Raw genomic sequence first — 15,471 nt, forward strand, 5'->3', positions numbered from 1 at the left:
TATTGTTGATTAGGAAAGTCATCACTGTAACATGCATACAGCTCCATTCAGTGCATAGTAAGTAATGGTAACTTGGTTCCCTAGTACTATATAGTATCACACTCAGATGCACATAACAGCAGTGCCATCTATTGGCTTGGCGACATCTCGTAACAACTTCAAATGATCAACCCTGTTTTTCTCCCTTGGACATCATTGCAGGCATGATAGAACAGCAGAGTATGCACTTCAATGTTTTTTACCACAATGCTGGATGCTCATTTCCTCAAAACAGTAACAATAAACAAATGTGCCGGAACGCCATCGGACTCACTGTGCCTGGAACGCCATCTTGGATCTTACTGTGCCTGGAACGGCCATCTTGGATCTCACTGTGCCTGGAACGGCCATCTTGGATCTCACTGTGCCTGGAACGGCCATCTTGGATCTTACTGTGCCTGGAACGGCCATCTTGGATCTCAGCTGAAAAGATACTATGTGTGTTCTTTAAAGCTGTTCTGATATACTGACTCATTAACCCAACTTTTGTTCTCTCCCTTTCCTCTCTCTCCCTCTCTCTTTCCTCTCTCTCTCCTCTCTTACTCGTTCCATTCAAGCATGTGCACACACTCACACTGACACTCACTCACTCTCACACAAACACTCACACATAGGGAAATGGGTACTATTTGGGACACAGCCCTCTTCAGCAGAAGGCCTTTTGTTTGGTTTATTTTGGTCTCGTTAGCTAATTAACCATTAAGCCTTTAATTACGTGCTCATCTTCGTTAGCCTCCTTGGTAATTGCTGGTGTGTGTGTGTGTGTGTGTGTGTGTGTGTGTGTGTGTGTGTGTGTGTGATTAGACAACAAAGTCATTTGGGAGACGTTGAGAGATGAAGACCAGGGCCTTTTCAGTCATGAGGAGTTACACAGTTTTAGAGTGAATACCTGAAAGGAGGATTTTCTGAAACCAGACTAGAAATAACTGTCATCATTGTTTCCATCTCAATAGTCAGGAGTGGCTTCCTCTCCTTGTTTCTACTCCGTCATTGAACATGTCAGAGCTTGGAAGATCATATTCCGTGGGGGTGTGTGTGCATGTTTATCCGCGTCCGTGTGTTTAATCTTCGTGTCGTGCCGACATGTCAGAGTCACTGATTCATTGACATGGAGCTCTACTATCTATTGATGTGTCTCTTTAACCTCATCAGAGCATCACTTCTGTCACGTTCGTCATATGAAGGAGACCACGGCGCAGCGTGGGTGTCGTTCCACATCTTTATTTATATGTGAAACTATGCAAGACATACTATAAACAAAACAACAAACCGTGACGAAGAGGTGCAACATGCACTAACTCTAAATGATCTCCCACAAACACAAGTGGGGAAAACAACTACTTAAATATGATCCCCAATTAGAGACAACGATGACCAGCTGCCTCTAATTGGGAATCATACAAAAACCCCAACATAGAAGAAAGTAGAACACAACATAGAAAATGTAAACTAGACAAAACCCCCCAGTCACGCCCTGACCTACTCTACCATAGAAAAATACGAGCTCTCTATGGTCAGGACGTGACAACTTCACTGGTCAATACGACTCCAGTGGCTTGATGTTAGAGGAATCTAGAGGAATTAGCTGAGAAAGTGGAATCGTCAATCAGTTGGCCAAACAACCAGAAACATAGCTTTGTAGTTGGTCAAAAATAGATGATGAAAATGATGGTGATGGTGATGATGATTTCACCAGTGGGACCACATATGTTATTGTCGTTGAAGTGTTTAACCGAGAGAGATGGAGAAAAAGAGGGATATTGTGAGAGATAGAGAGGCAGACAGGCAGGCAGACAGAGAGGCAGACAGAGAGGCAGACAGGCAGGCAGACAGAGAGGCAGACAGAGAGGCAGACAGAGAGGCAGACAGACAGACAGACAGACAGACAGACAGACAGACAGACAGACAGACAGACAGACAGACAGACAGACAGACAGACAGACAGACAGACAGACAGACAGACAGAGAGACAGGCAGACAGAGAGACAGGCAGACAGGCAGACAGAGAGACAGGCAGACAGACAGACTGCAGTTTCATTATAATATTAATTCATGTTACTGTATTTTTCCAGCTGTCTCATTATATTGTGTGTAAACCACTTCATGAATCCACAGTGAATACAACATGAGTAACAACAATCCTCCATGTAAAACACAATTGCAGATCCCAGTGTTAATTTAGAACAGTGTATAATGGGGAGTGAGTGTGTAATGTTATTCTAATCAAAGTCTATCCTCTGGGTGTTGCTGTTGAGATTAACAATATGGATTGCTGCTGTGAATAAATTGAGAATGCTGTTATATTATGCAAACGGTTGGTCATGGTGTGAACATACTGTGAATTACTGCTCTTCTTCTCACAACTCTCAATTCTCTTTATTCTCTCCATCTAACCTCTCTCCCTCTCTCTCTCTCTCTCTCTCACTCTACCTCTCCCTTTCTACCTCTCTCTCTCTCTCTACCTCTCTCTCTCTCTCTCTCTCTCTCTCTCTCTACCTCTCCCTTTCTACCTCTCTCTCTCTACCTCTCTCTTTCTCTCTCTCTCTACCTCTCCCTTTCTACCTCTCTCTCTCCCTCTCTCCCTCTCTCTCTCTTTCTCCCTCTCTACCTCTCTCTCTCTTCCTCTCCCTCTCACTCTCTACCTCTCTCTCTCCTCTCTGTGTGGTCCACAAGGTGTTAATTGTGATTGTTTTAGTCCTTCATGGTTTCTATGTTGGTTTTCTAGATGATCAATTTAAATCTCTCTCTCTCCCTCCATCTCTCTCTTCCTCTCTCTCCATCTCTTTGTCCATCAGGTTGTGTTGGTGGTCAGTACCAGCGGAAGCTGTACAAGGATCTGTTGACTAACTATAACCGTCTGGAGAGACCAGTGTTCAACGACTCAGCTCCTATACTGGTGGAACTGGGCTTCACACTGTTACAGATCATAGACGTGGTGAGTCTCTCTCTCTGTATACTGGTAGAACTGGGCTTCACACTGTTACAGATCATAGACGTGGTGAGTCTCTCTCTGTATACTGGTAGAACTCGGCTTCACACTGTTACAGATCATAGACGTGGTGAGTCTCTCTCTCTGTATACTGGTAGAACTGGGCTTCACACTGTTACAGATCATAGACGTGGTGAGTCTCTCTCTCTGTATACTGGTGGAACTGGGCTTCACACTGTTACAGATCATAGACGTGGTGAGTCTCTCTCTGTATACTGGTAGAACTGGGCTTCACACTGTTACAGATCATAGACGTGGTGAGTCTCTCTCTCTGTATACTGGTAGAACTGGGCTTCACACTGTTACAGATCATAGACGTGGTGAGTCTCTCTCTCTGTATACTGGTGGAACTGGGCTTCACACTGTTACAGATCATAGACGTGGTGAGTCTCTCTCTCTGTATACTGGTGGAACTGGGCTTCGCACTGTTACAGATCATAGACGTGGTGAGTCCTCTCTCTGTATACTGGTAGAACTGGGCTTCACACTGTTACAGATCATAGACGTGGTGAGTCTCTCTCTCTGTATACTGGTGGAACTGGGCTTCACACTGTTACAGATCATAGACGTGGTGAGTTCTCTCTGTATACTGGTAGAACTGGGCTTCACACTGTTACAGATCATAGACGTGGTGAGTCTCTCTCTGTATACTGGTAGAACTGGGCTTCACACTGTTACAGATCATAGACGTGGTGAGTCTCTCTCTGTATACTGGTAGAACTGGGCTTCACACTGTTACAGATCATAGATGTGGTGAGTCTCTCTCTGTATACTGGTGGAACTGGGCTTCACACTGTTACAGATCATAGACGTGGTGAGTCTCTCTCTGTATACTGGTAGAACTGGGCTTCACACTGTTACAGATCATAGACGTGGTGAGTCTCTCTCTCTGTATACTGGTAGAACTGGGCTTCACACTGTTACAGATCATAGACGTGGTGAGTCTCTCTCTCTGTATACTGGTAGAACTGGGCTTCACACTGTTACAGATCATAGACGTGGTGAGTCTCTCTCTGTATACTGGTAGAACTGGGCTTCACACTGTTACAGATCATAGACGTGGTGAGTCTCTCTCTCTCTGTATACTGGTGGAACTGGGCTTCACACTGTTACAGATCATAGATGTGGTGAGTCGCTCTCTCTGTATACTGGTGGAACTGGGCTTCACACTGTTACAGATCATAGACGTGGTGAGTCTCTCTCTCTGTATACTGGTGGAACTGGGCTTCACACTGTTACAGATCATAGACGTGGTGAGTCTCTCTCTCTGTATACTGGTAGAACTGGGCTTCACACTGTTACAGATCATAGACGTGGTGAGTCTCTCTCTCTGTATACTGGTAGAACTGGGCTTCACACTGTTACAGATCATAGACGTGGTGAGTCTCTCTGTATACTGGTAGAACTGGGCTTCACACTGTTACAGATCATAGACGTGGTGAGTCTCTCTCTCTGTATACTGGTAGAACTGGGCTTCACACTGTTACAGATCATAGACGTGGTGAGTCTCTCTCTCTGTATACTGGTAGAACTGGGCTTCACACTGTTACAGATCATAGACGTGGTGAGTCTCTCTCTCTGTATACTGGTGGAACTGGGCTTCACACTGTTACAGATCATAGACGTGGTGAGTCTCTCTCTCTGTATACTGGTAGAACTGGGCTTCACACTGTTACAGATCATAGACGTGGTGAGTCTCTCTCTGTATACTGGTAGAACTGGGCTTCACACTGTTACAGATCATAGACGTGGTGAGTCTCTCTCTCTGTATACTGGTGGAACTGGGCTTCACACTGTTACAGATCATAGACGTGGTGAGTCTCTCTCTCTGTATACTGGTAGAACTGGGCTTCACACTGTTACAGATCATAGACGTGGTGAGTCTCTCTCTGTATACTGGTAGAACTGGGCTTCACACTGTTACAGATCATAGACGTGGTGAGTCTCTCTCTCTGTATACTGGTGGAACTGGGCTTCACACTGTTACAGATCATAGACGTGGTGAGTCTCTCTCTGTATACTGGTAGAACTGGGCTTCACACTGTTACAGATCATAGACGTGGTGAGTCTCTCTCTGTATACTGGTAGAACTGGGCTTCACACTGTTACAGATCATAGACGTGGTGAGTCTCTCTCTGTATACTGGTGGAACTGGGCTTCACACTGTTACAGATCATAGACGTGGTGAGTCTCTCTCTCTGTATACTGGTAGAACTGGGCTTCACACTGTTACAGATCATAGACGTGGTGAGTCTCTCTCTCTGTATACTGGTAGAACTGGGCTTCACACTGTTACAGATCATAGACGTGGTGAGTCTCTCTCTGTATACTGGTAGAACTGGGCTTCACACTGTTACAGATCATAGACGTGGTGAGTCTCTCTCTGTATACTGGTAGAACTGGGCTTCACACTGTTACAGATCATAGACGTGGTGAGTCTCTCTCTCTGTATACTGGTAGAACTGGGCTTCACACTGTTACAGATCATAGACGTGGTGAGTCTCTCTCTCTGTATACTGGTAGAACTGGGCTTCACACTGTTACAGATCATAGACGTGGTGAGTCTCTCTCTCTGTATACTGGTGTAACTGGGCTTCACACTGTTACAGATCATAGACGTGGTGAGTCTCTCTCTCTGTATACTGGTAGAACTGGGCTTCACACTGTTACAGATCATAGACGTGGTGAGTCTCTCTCTCTGTATACTGGTAGAACTGGGCTTCACACTGTTACAGATCATAGACGTGGTGAGTTCTCTCTGTATACTGGTGGAACTGGGCTTCACACTGTTACAGATCATAGACGTGGTGAGTCTCTCTCTCTGTATACTGGTGGAACTGGGCTTCACACTGTTACAGATCATAGACGTGGTGAGTCTCTCTCTCTGTACTGGTAGAACTGGGCTTCACACTGTTACAGATCATAGATGTGGTGAGTCTCTCTCTGTATACTGGTGGAACTCGGCTTCACACTGTTACAGATCATAGACGTGGTGAGTCTCTCTCTCTCTCTGTATACTGGTAGAACTGGGCTTCACACTGTTACAGATCATAGACGTGGTGAGTCTCTCTCTGTATACTGGTAGAACTGGGCTTCACACTGTTACAGATCATAGACGTGGTGAGTCTCTCTCTCTGTATACTGGTAGAACTGGGCTTCACACTGTTACAGATCATAGACGTGGTGAGTCTCTCTCTGTATACTGGTAGAACTGGGCTTCACACTGTTACAGATCATAGACGTGGTGAGTCTCTCTCTCTGTATACTGGTAGAACTGGGCTTCACACTGTTACAGATCATAGATGTGGTGAGTCTCTCTCTCTGTATACTGGTGGAACTGGGCTTCACACTGTTACAGATCATAGACGTGGTGAGTCTCTCTCTGTATACTGGTAGAACTGGGCTTCACACTGTTACAGATCATAGACGTGGTGAGTCTCTCTCTCTGTATACTGGTAGAACTGGGCTTCACACTGTTACAGATCATAGATGTGGTGAGTCTCTCTCTCTCTCTCTGTATACTGGTAGAACTGGGCTTCACACTGTTACAGATCATAGACGTGGTGAGTCTCTCTCTCTGTATACTGGTAGAACTGGGCTTCACACTGTTACAGATCATAGACGTGGTGAGTCTCTCTCTCTGTATACTGGTAGAACTGGGCTTCACACTGTTACAGATCATAGACGTGGTGAGTCTCTCTCTCTGTATACTGGTAGAACTGGGCTTCACACTGTTACAGATCATAGACGTGGTGAGTCTCTCTCTCTGTATACTGGTGGAACTGGGCTTCACACTGTTACAGATCATAGACGTGGTGAGTCTCTCTCTGTATACTGGTAGAACTGGGCTTCACACTGTTACAGATCATAGACGTGGTGAGTCTCTCTCTCTGTATACTGGTAGAACTGGGCTTCACACTGTTACAGATCATAGACGTGGTGAGTCTCTCTCTGTATACTGGTAGAACTGGGCTTCACACTGTTACAGATCATAGACGTGGTGAGTCTCTCTCTCTGTATACTGGTGGAACTGGGCTTCACACTGTTACAGATCATAGACGTGGTGAGTCTCTCTCTCTGTATACTGGTAGAACTGGGCTTCACACTGTTACAGATCATAGACGTGGTGAGTCTCTCTCTCTGTATACTGGTAGAACTCGGCTTCACACTGTTACAGATCATAGACGTGGTGAGTCTCTCTCTCTGTATACTGGTAGAACTGGGCTTCACACTGTTACAGATCATAGACGTGGTGAGTCTCTCTCTCTCTGTATACTGGTGGAACTGGGCTTCACACTGTTACAGATCATAGACGTGGTGAGTCTCTCTCTCTGTATACTGGTAGAACTGGGCTTCACACTGTTACAGATCATAGACGTGGTGAGTCTCTCTCTCTGTATACTGGTGGAACTGGGCTTCACACTGTTACAGATCATAGACGTGGTGAGTCTCTCTCTCTGTATACTGGTGGAACTGGGCTTCACACTGTTACAGATCATAGACGTGGTGAGTCTCTCTCTCACTGTATACTGGTAGAACTGGGCTTCACACTGTTACAGATCATAGACGTGGTGAGTCTCTCACTGTATACTGGTAGAACTGGGCTTCACACTGTTACAGATCATAGACGTGGTGAGTCTCTCTCTGTATACTGGTAGAACTGGGCTTCACACTGTTACAGATCATAGACGTGGTGAGTCTCTCTCTGTATACTGGTGGAACTGGGCTTCACACTGTTACAGATCATAGACGTGGTGAGTCTCTCTCTCTGTATACTGGTAGAACTGGGCTTCACACTGTTACAGATCATAGACGTGGTGAGTCTCTCTCTCTGTATACTGGTAGAACTCGGCTTCACACTGTTACAGATCATAGACGTGGTGAGTCTCTCTCTCTGTATACTGGTAGAACTGGGCTTCACACTGTTACAGATCATAGACGTGGTGAGTCTCTCTCTCTGTATACTGGTGGAACTGGGCTTCACACTGTTACAGATCATAGACGTGGTGAGTCTCTCTCTCTGTATACTGGTAGAACTGGGCTTCACACTGTTACAGATCATAGACGTGGTGAGTCTCTCTCTCTGTATACTGGTAGAACTGGGCTTCACACTGTTACAGATCATAGACGTGGTGAGTCTCTCTCTCTGTATACTGGTGGAACTGGGCTTCACACTGTTACAGATCATAGACGTGTGGAAACGTGTGTGTGTGTGTGTGTGTGTGTGTGTGTGTGTGTGTGTGTGTGTGTGTGTGTGTGTGTGTGTGTGTGTGTGTGTGTGTGTGTGTGTGTGTGTGTCTGTCAGTCTGTTTTTTGGATGGGTCAGTGAGTTGAAGTAAATTTGGATGCAGACTCATGCTTCCCTAATGTTATTCTGCAGTATCTTCTGATGCAGACCCATGCTTATCCATAGCTGTATATTATACTCCATGATATTATTCATCTACTTAGAAACCCGCAGCCCTCACTGTATCCCCTCCTTCTCTCTCTCTCTTTCTCTGTCCGTCTCTCCCTCCCTCCCTCCCTCCCTCCCTCCCTCCCTCCCCGTGTATCCTTGTTTTCATTTTGCCGCTCCAGAGGGCTTGACTCGCTTTCCCAACACGAAAATTCAATCTTGGAGTGTGATATGTTGCTCCTCTCTTCCCGTCCCCTCACATATTTTCTCTTGCTCTCTCAACCTCTCACCTTTTTCAGCTCGCTCTGCATTCTTCTCAATTCTCTTCACTTTCTCTCTCTCTCTCACTTTCTCCCTCTCTCTTCCTCTCTCTCTCTCAATTCAATTCCAATTCCAATTCAATTAGCTTTATTGGCATGACGTAATAATATACATATTGCCAAAGCTTACTTTGGATATTTACAATATGAAAATAATAAGAATCCAAATTGTCAACGGGACAACAGTAACAACAATAACCGAGGGTCAAAATAACCATACATTCAACAATAACAATAGCCATACAGTAGAGTACATGTGCAGGTTTATTGGTCTGTCAGACACTGTCCCTCAACTTATGGCAGGCAGCAATGTAGTGCGCTGCCAACACACAGCTCTCTGCGTCCTCCCCCAACAGGACAGGTAGCCTATCCTCATCAGAGAGGTCTTTAAAACCTCTAATAAGGGTTTCAAATTTGGGGAAATGACACTCTCTAATTGTTTTATATTTTTGACATTTTGTCAGGAAATGCAGCTCTGTCTCAGGTTCTGCTGTTGTGCAGTGGTTGCACAGCCTTTCCTCTACAGGGAGCCAGGTTTTCCTGTGTCTACCCTTCTCAATGGCAAGGCTGTGCTCACTGAGCATGTCTCTCTCTCTCTCACTTTCTCTCTCACTTTCTCCCTCTCTCTCTCTCTCTCTCTCTCTCTCTCTCTCACACGTTCTCTCTCACACTCTCTTCCTCTCTCCCCTTTCCCCCTAACCTTCTCTCTCTCGTTCTTCCTCATCCTCTGTTTCTTTCTCTCTCTGTCTCTTTCACTTGCATCTCTTTCTCTCTCTCCCGCTTCCTTTCTGTCTTTCTCTCTCCTCCCTCTCTCTCACCCCCTCAGTGGTTCTCCATCTCTCTGTCTCTCCAGGTGGCTGTTACAACAACAGAAACGTTTCCTGGAGGATCATCAGTCAGAGCAGCTGTCTTTTTGTGTCTTACACACACACACACGCACACACGCACACATGCACGCACGCACACACGCACACACAACCGCTGTATCGTAAGTTCCTCCATCTTTCCTGACTGTCTAACCAATGGATCAACCATATCTGTAACCTACAGTATTGCCCTACCATATCTGTAACCTACAGTATTGACCTACCATATCTGTAACCTACAGTATTGACCTACCATATCTGTAACCTACAGTATTGACCTACCATATCTGTAACCTACAGTATTGCCCTATCATATCTGTAACCTACAGTATTGACCTACCATATCTGTAACCTACAGTATTGCCCTACCATATCTGTAACCTACAGTATTGACCTACCATATCTGTAAACTACATTATTGACCTACCATATCTGTAACCTACAGTATTGACCTACCATATCTGTAAACTACATTATTGACCTACCATATCTGTAAACTACATTATTGACCTACCATATCTGTAACCTACACTATTGACCTACCATATCTCTATTGACCTACCATATCTGTAACCTACACTATTGACCTACCACATCTCTATTGACCTACCATATCTGTAACCTACAGTATTGACCTACCATATCTGTAACCTACAGTATTGACCTACCATATCTGTAAACTACATTATTGACCTACCATATCTGTAACCTACAGTATTGACCTACCATATCTGTAAACTACATTATTGACCTACCATATCTGTAACCTACACTATTGACCTACCATATCTCTATTGGCCTACCATATCTCTATTGACCTACCATATCTGTAACCTACACTATTGACCTACCATATCTGTAAGCTACATTACTTACCTACCATATCTGTAACCTACAGTATTGACCTACCATATCTGTAACCTACACTATTGACCTACAATATCTGTAACCTACACTATTGACCTACCATATCTCTATTGGCCTACCATATCTCTATTGGCCTACCATATCTGTAACCTACAGTATTGCCCTACCATATCTGTAACCTACAGTATTGCCCTACCATATCTGTAACCTAAAGTATTGACCTACCATATCTGTAACCTACAGTATTGGCCTACCATATCTGTAACCTACAGTATTGACCTACCATATCTGTAACCTACAGTATTGACCTACCATATCTGTAACCTACAGTATTGACCTACCATATCTGTAACCTACAGTATTGCCCTACCATATCTGCAAACTACATTATTGACCTACCATATCTGTAACCTACAGTATTGACCTACCATATCTGTAAACTACATTATTGACCTACTATATCTGTAACCTACACTATTGACCTACCATATCTCTATTGGCCTACCATATCTCTATTGTCCTACCATATCTCTATTGACCTACCATATCTGTAACCTACACTATTGACCTACCATATCTGTAAGCTACATTATTGACCTACCATATCTGTAACCTACAGTATTGACCTACCATATCTGTAACCTACACTATTGACCTACCATATCTGTAACCTACACTATTGAGCTACCATATCTCTATTGGCCTATCATATCTCTATTGGCCTACCATATCTGTAACCTACACTATTGACCTACCATATCTCTATTGGCCTACCATATCTCTATTGACTTACCATATCTCTATTGACCTACCATATCTGTAACCTACAGTGTTGACCTACCATATCTGTAACCTACAGTATTGACCTACCATATCTCTATTGGCCTACCATATCTCTATTGACTTACCATATCTCCATTGACCTACCATATCCGTAACCTATTGACCAACCATATCTCTATTGGCCTACCATATCTCTATTGACCTACCATATCTCTATTGGCCTACCATATCTCTATTGACCTACCATATCTCTATTGACCTATCATATATCTATTGACCTATTATATATCTAACCTATTGACCTACCATATCTATATTTACCTACCATATCTCTATTAACCTATCATATCTCTAGTGATGCACCATATCTCTATTGACCTACCGTATATCTGTTAACCTACCATATATCTGTTGACCTACCATAATCTCTATTTACCTACCATATCTCTTTTAACCTATCATATCTCTATTGACCTACCATATCTCTTTTAACCTATCATATCTCTATTGACCTACCATATCTCTTTTAACCTATCATATCTCTATTGACCTACCATATATCAAACCTCTTGCCCTGACTCTTACCTTAGCAAAGCCACAAAACTAACACTGACAGCCAGTCACACATCTTAGGGCATGTTTCCTCTGCTGTCTCAGGATAAGTGCATGGTGTGAGCAACATTAAGGTTGCAGGGTACGTATGGCTCCTGTGTAGTATTAATTTCCCATGCTGCTCCACTGTGATCAGGACAGGACATGGCGTCTGGTGTTTTCAGAACATGTAACTGTATGCTCCTGGGTCCCTGTGGAGGTGGGAGATAAACCAACCCTGAACATTCTCAGAATATTACCACGACATTCTCAGAATATTACCACGACATTCTCAGAATATTACCACGACATTCCCAGAATATTACCACGACATTCCCAGAATATTACCACGACATTCTCAGAATATTACCATGACATTCCCAGAATATTATCACGACATTCCCAGAATATTACCACGACATTCCCAGAATATTTCAGAATATTCCCAGAATTCCCAGGGTGAAATGTTCATTTCAATGTTATCGACAGTGGATTGGAAAACAGTGGATGTTTTACAACCTCCAATGTGGTTATATTTCAACAGGAGATGAGTGAAACCTCAGACTCTGGTAATGATATTGAATATGTTATGTGAGCTCTCTCACTCTAAACTGCATAGATAAAACATGGTCGCTCGTCCTCGGCTCCGCTCGGCCCCAGCCTGGCCCCAGATGGCGAGGGCTCATAGGCTGTATGGCTGGGAAGCTGTGAAACTGTGAACGCGTGGCTTCCTCTCAATCAGTTCACAGGCTGCGCCTCCGAGCCAGCTGCTGCTCCACTCCACCTCTAAACTTATGTGTGTGTGCGTGTCGCGCGTGTGCGTGTGTGTGTGTGTGCGTGAAAGAGAGAGAATGCAAATTAGTTTATTGAGCTTGCCTGGTGCAATGAAATAGTCCCAAAAGTGCAAACTCTGAAAGCTTGGTGGAGGCCTGAACTCCAGTTTGATTGGTCCTCACTGGTGTTGCTTCACTACTTTCTAATCATAGTAGTGTATTTCTACATTCCATTATAGATGACCAGTAGAGAAGTTATGAGTGGGGCTGATTTCGCCTTTTGTTTTTGTTGTTGAGGTGTGTGTGTGTGTGTGTGTGTGCGTGTGTGTGTGTGTGTGTGTGTGTGTGTGTGTGTGTGTGTGTGTGTGTGAATAATGTAGGACCATGGCTCCATCTGGAGGAAGTGGGACAGGTCACAACACTCACCGTCTGACACACACACACACACACACACACACACACAGAGAGAGAGCAACCCATTGCCCTCTGTCCCAAAACTCACTTTTTGGCTCACACACACGCATACACACACTTATACACTTACACACACACACACACACACACACACACATACACACACATTCTAGGAAAAAACAGTCCTTATAACCAATCTGTTCATTTAGGGAGAGAGAGGAAGGACAGGAAGACAGAGGGACAAAACTGTCCTTATAACCAATCTGTTCATTTAAGGAGAGAGAGGAAGGACAGGAAGACAGAGGGACAAAACAGTCCTTATAACCAATCTGTTCATTTAAGGAGAGAGAGGAAGGACAGGAAGACAGAGGGACAAAACAGTCCTTATAACCAATCTGTTCATTTAAGGAGAGAGAGGAAGGACAGGAAGACAGAGGGACAAAACAGTCCTTATAACCAATCTGTTCATTTAGGGAGAGAGAGGAAGGACAGGAAGACAGAGGGACAAAACTGTCCTTATAACCAATCTGTTCATTTAAGGAGAGAGAGGAAGGACAGGAAGACAGAGGGACAAAAGGAGGAAGAGATATTTAGAATCAGGGCTTGTCGGATGTATTGTTCTTTTAGTCATGTGATTGGATGTCTATTGTTCTTTTAGTCATGTGATTGGATGTCTATTGTTCTTTTAGTCATGTGATTGGATGTCTATTGTTCTTTTAGTCATGTGATTGGATGTCTATTGTTCTTTTAGTCATGTGATTGGATGTCTATTGTTCTTTTAGTCATGTGATTGGATGTCTATTGTTCTTTTAGTCGTGTGATTGGATGTCTATTGTTCTTTTAGTCATGTGATTGGATGTCTATTGTTCTTTTAGTCATGTGATTGGATGTCTATTGTTCTTTTAGTCATGTGATTGGATGTCTATTGTTCTTTTAGTCATGTGATTGGATGTCTATTGTTATTTTAGTCATGTGATTGGATGTCTATTGTTCTTTTAGTCATGTGATTGGATGTCCTAGAGAGAGAGTTCTGGTCTTGTTGTTGTCCATGATGTTCTTTAATACATACCACATCAGGGCAGGAAGCTGTAGTTTATCCCCAGGGATTCCCAACAGGGATGGGACTGGTAATCCTGGATTTCCCTGATGACATTCGCTGTATGTGAGGTATTACAGCCTGATTCTGTGCTCTAATTTGCACCCTATTCCCGAAAGATCCCTATGGGCCCTGGTCAAAAGTAGTGCACTATATAGGGAATAGGGTGCCATTTGTAAAGTATTAAGTCAGTGTGTTTTCAGCATGCTGTTGAGGTGACAAGGATAGATTGCATTTTAGATTGCATTTTTTGCAGCTTCCATTTTCCTTGTAGGTGTATTATTGAATAAACCACAGGCAGGTTGTAGAGTAGTAGATTTTCCCTGGTATTCCCAACTGAGGTAATGGGAGGTGTAGTTCCTGTGTATTATTGAATAAACCACGGCAGGTTATAGAGTAGTAGATTTTCCCTGGTATTCCCAACTGAGGTAATGGGAGGTGTAGTTCCTGTGTATTATTGAATAAACCACAGGCAGGTTATAGAGTAGTAGATTTTCCCTGGTATTCCCAACTGAGAAAATGGGAGGCGTAGTTCCTGGAGTTTCCCAGATTAAATATGCTATTTGTGAGGTATTAAATTGTAGTATTTTCATGTAGTCGTTGCTTGTGAGGTGAACGGTGATTGGATTTTATATTACAGAGGATTACGTTTTCACAGTTTTAATTTCCTACACTCATTAATTGGATAGTATGTGCTGTCAATCTTTACCCTGATCCAATCAGAGCACTCTGATGGGGAGGTTAGAGCGATCCCATTGGGTTTCTTCTCAACCAAAACAAAGCGGTAAGGTGCAACGTAGGGGGAAATACATTGATAATAAAACCAAGATAACTGTTGTAGCAGACAGCAGAGAAAGAACATTGTGTTTACGAGTCTGGTTGATGAGAATGGACTTACATGGTAAGCTGCTGCACAGCTGGGGGAGAGGAGAGATGAGTAGAGAGATAGAGAGAGGAGAGGGAGATTAAATAATACTAGAGGCTGGACAGGACAGAAGAGGAGAGAACAGGACATAAAGCTGAGACGGAGAGATGGAGAGGGAGATTAAATAATACTAGAGTCAGGACAGAAGAGGAGAGGACAGGACATTAAGCTGAGACGGAGAGATGGGGGAGATATCGCCTGGGGAGGGAGGGACTGTGGACTGTCACGTCAGGACCACCCTGCTAGCTTCACTCTACTGTTAGTACTGTAGACCTGCATCTCAAAGACTCTTCGTCACAGACAGGGTGTCAGATGACGGCCTGCTTGTGACACAGCGGGGTGACTCCTAACTTCCAACTTACTAACTTCACTTAGTCTTACGTTGATGTCAATGGGAGTCTAAGTGAGTGGAA

The 15,471-nt window shown here is 43.9% G+C and overlaps 1 long non-coding RNA gene across 2 annotated transcripts in view; it reads left to right on the plus strand.

The window, feature by feature from the left end:
* The first annotated feature begins 2,838 nt into the window (after window positions 1-2,838).
* The window catches only part of LOC123735924 (uncharacterized), a 30,863-nt gene continuing 18,230 nt past the window's right edge, over window positions 2,839-15,471 (plus strand). The window contains exon 1 of one of the 2 annotated variants that reach the window (XR_006765821.1): window positions 2,839-2,974. This is a non-coding gene — a long non-coding RNA (uncharacterized lncRNA). Of the gene's footprint in view, window positions 2,975-7,046; window positions 7,092-15,471 lie in introns of those variants that run through there. The other variant, XR_006765822.1, reaches the window with a different exon arrangement.

This window comes from Salmo salar, unplaced genomic scaffold (assembly GCF_905237065.1).
Source record: "Salmo salar unplaced genomic scaffold, Ssal_v3.1, whole genome shotgun sequence".
Lineage (NCBI taxonomy): Eukaryota > Metazoa > Chordata > Actinopteri > Salmoniformes > Salmonidae > Salmo > Salmo salar.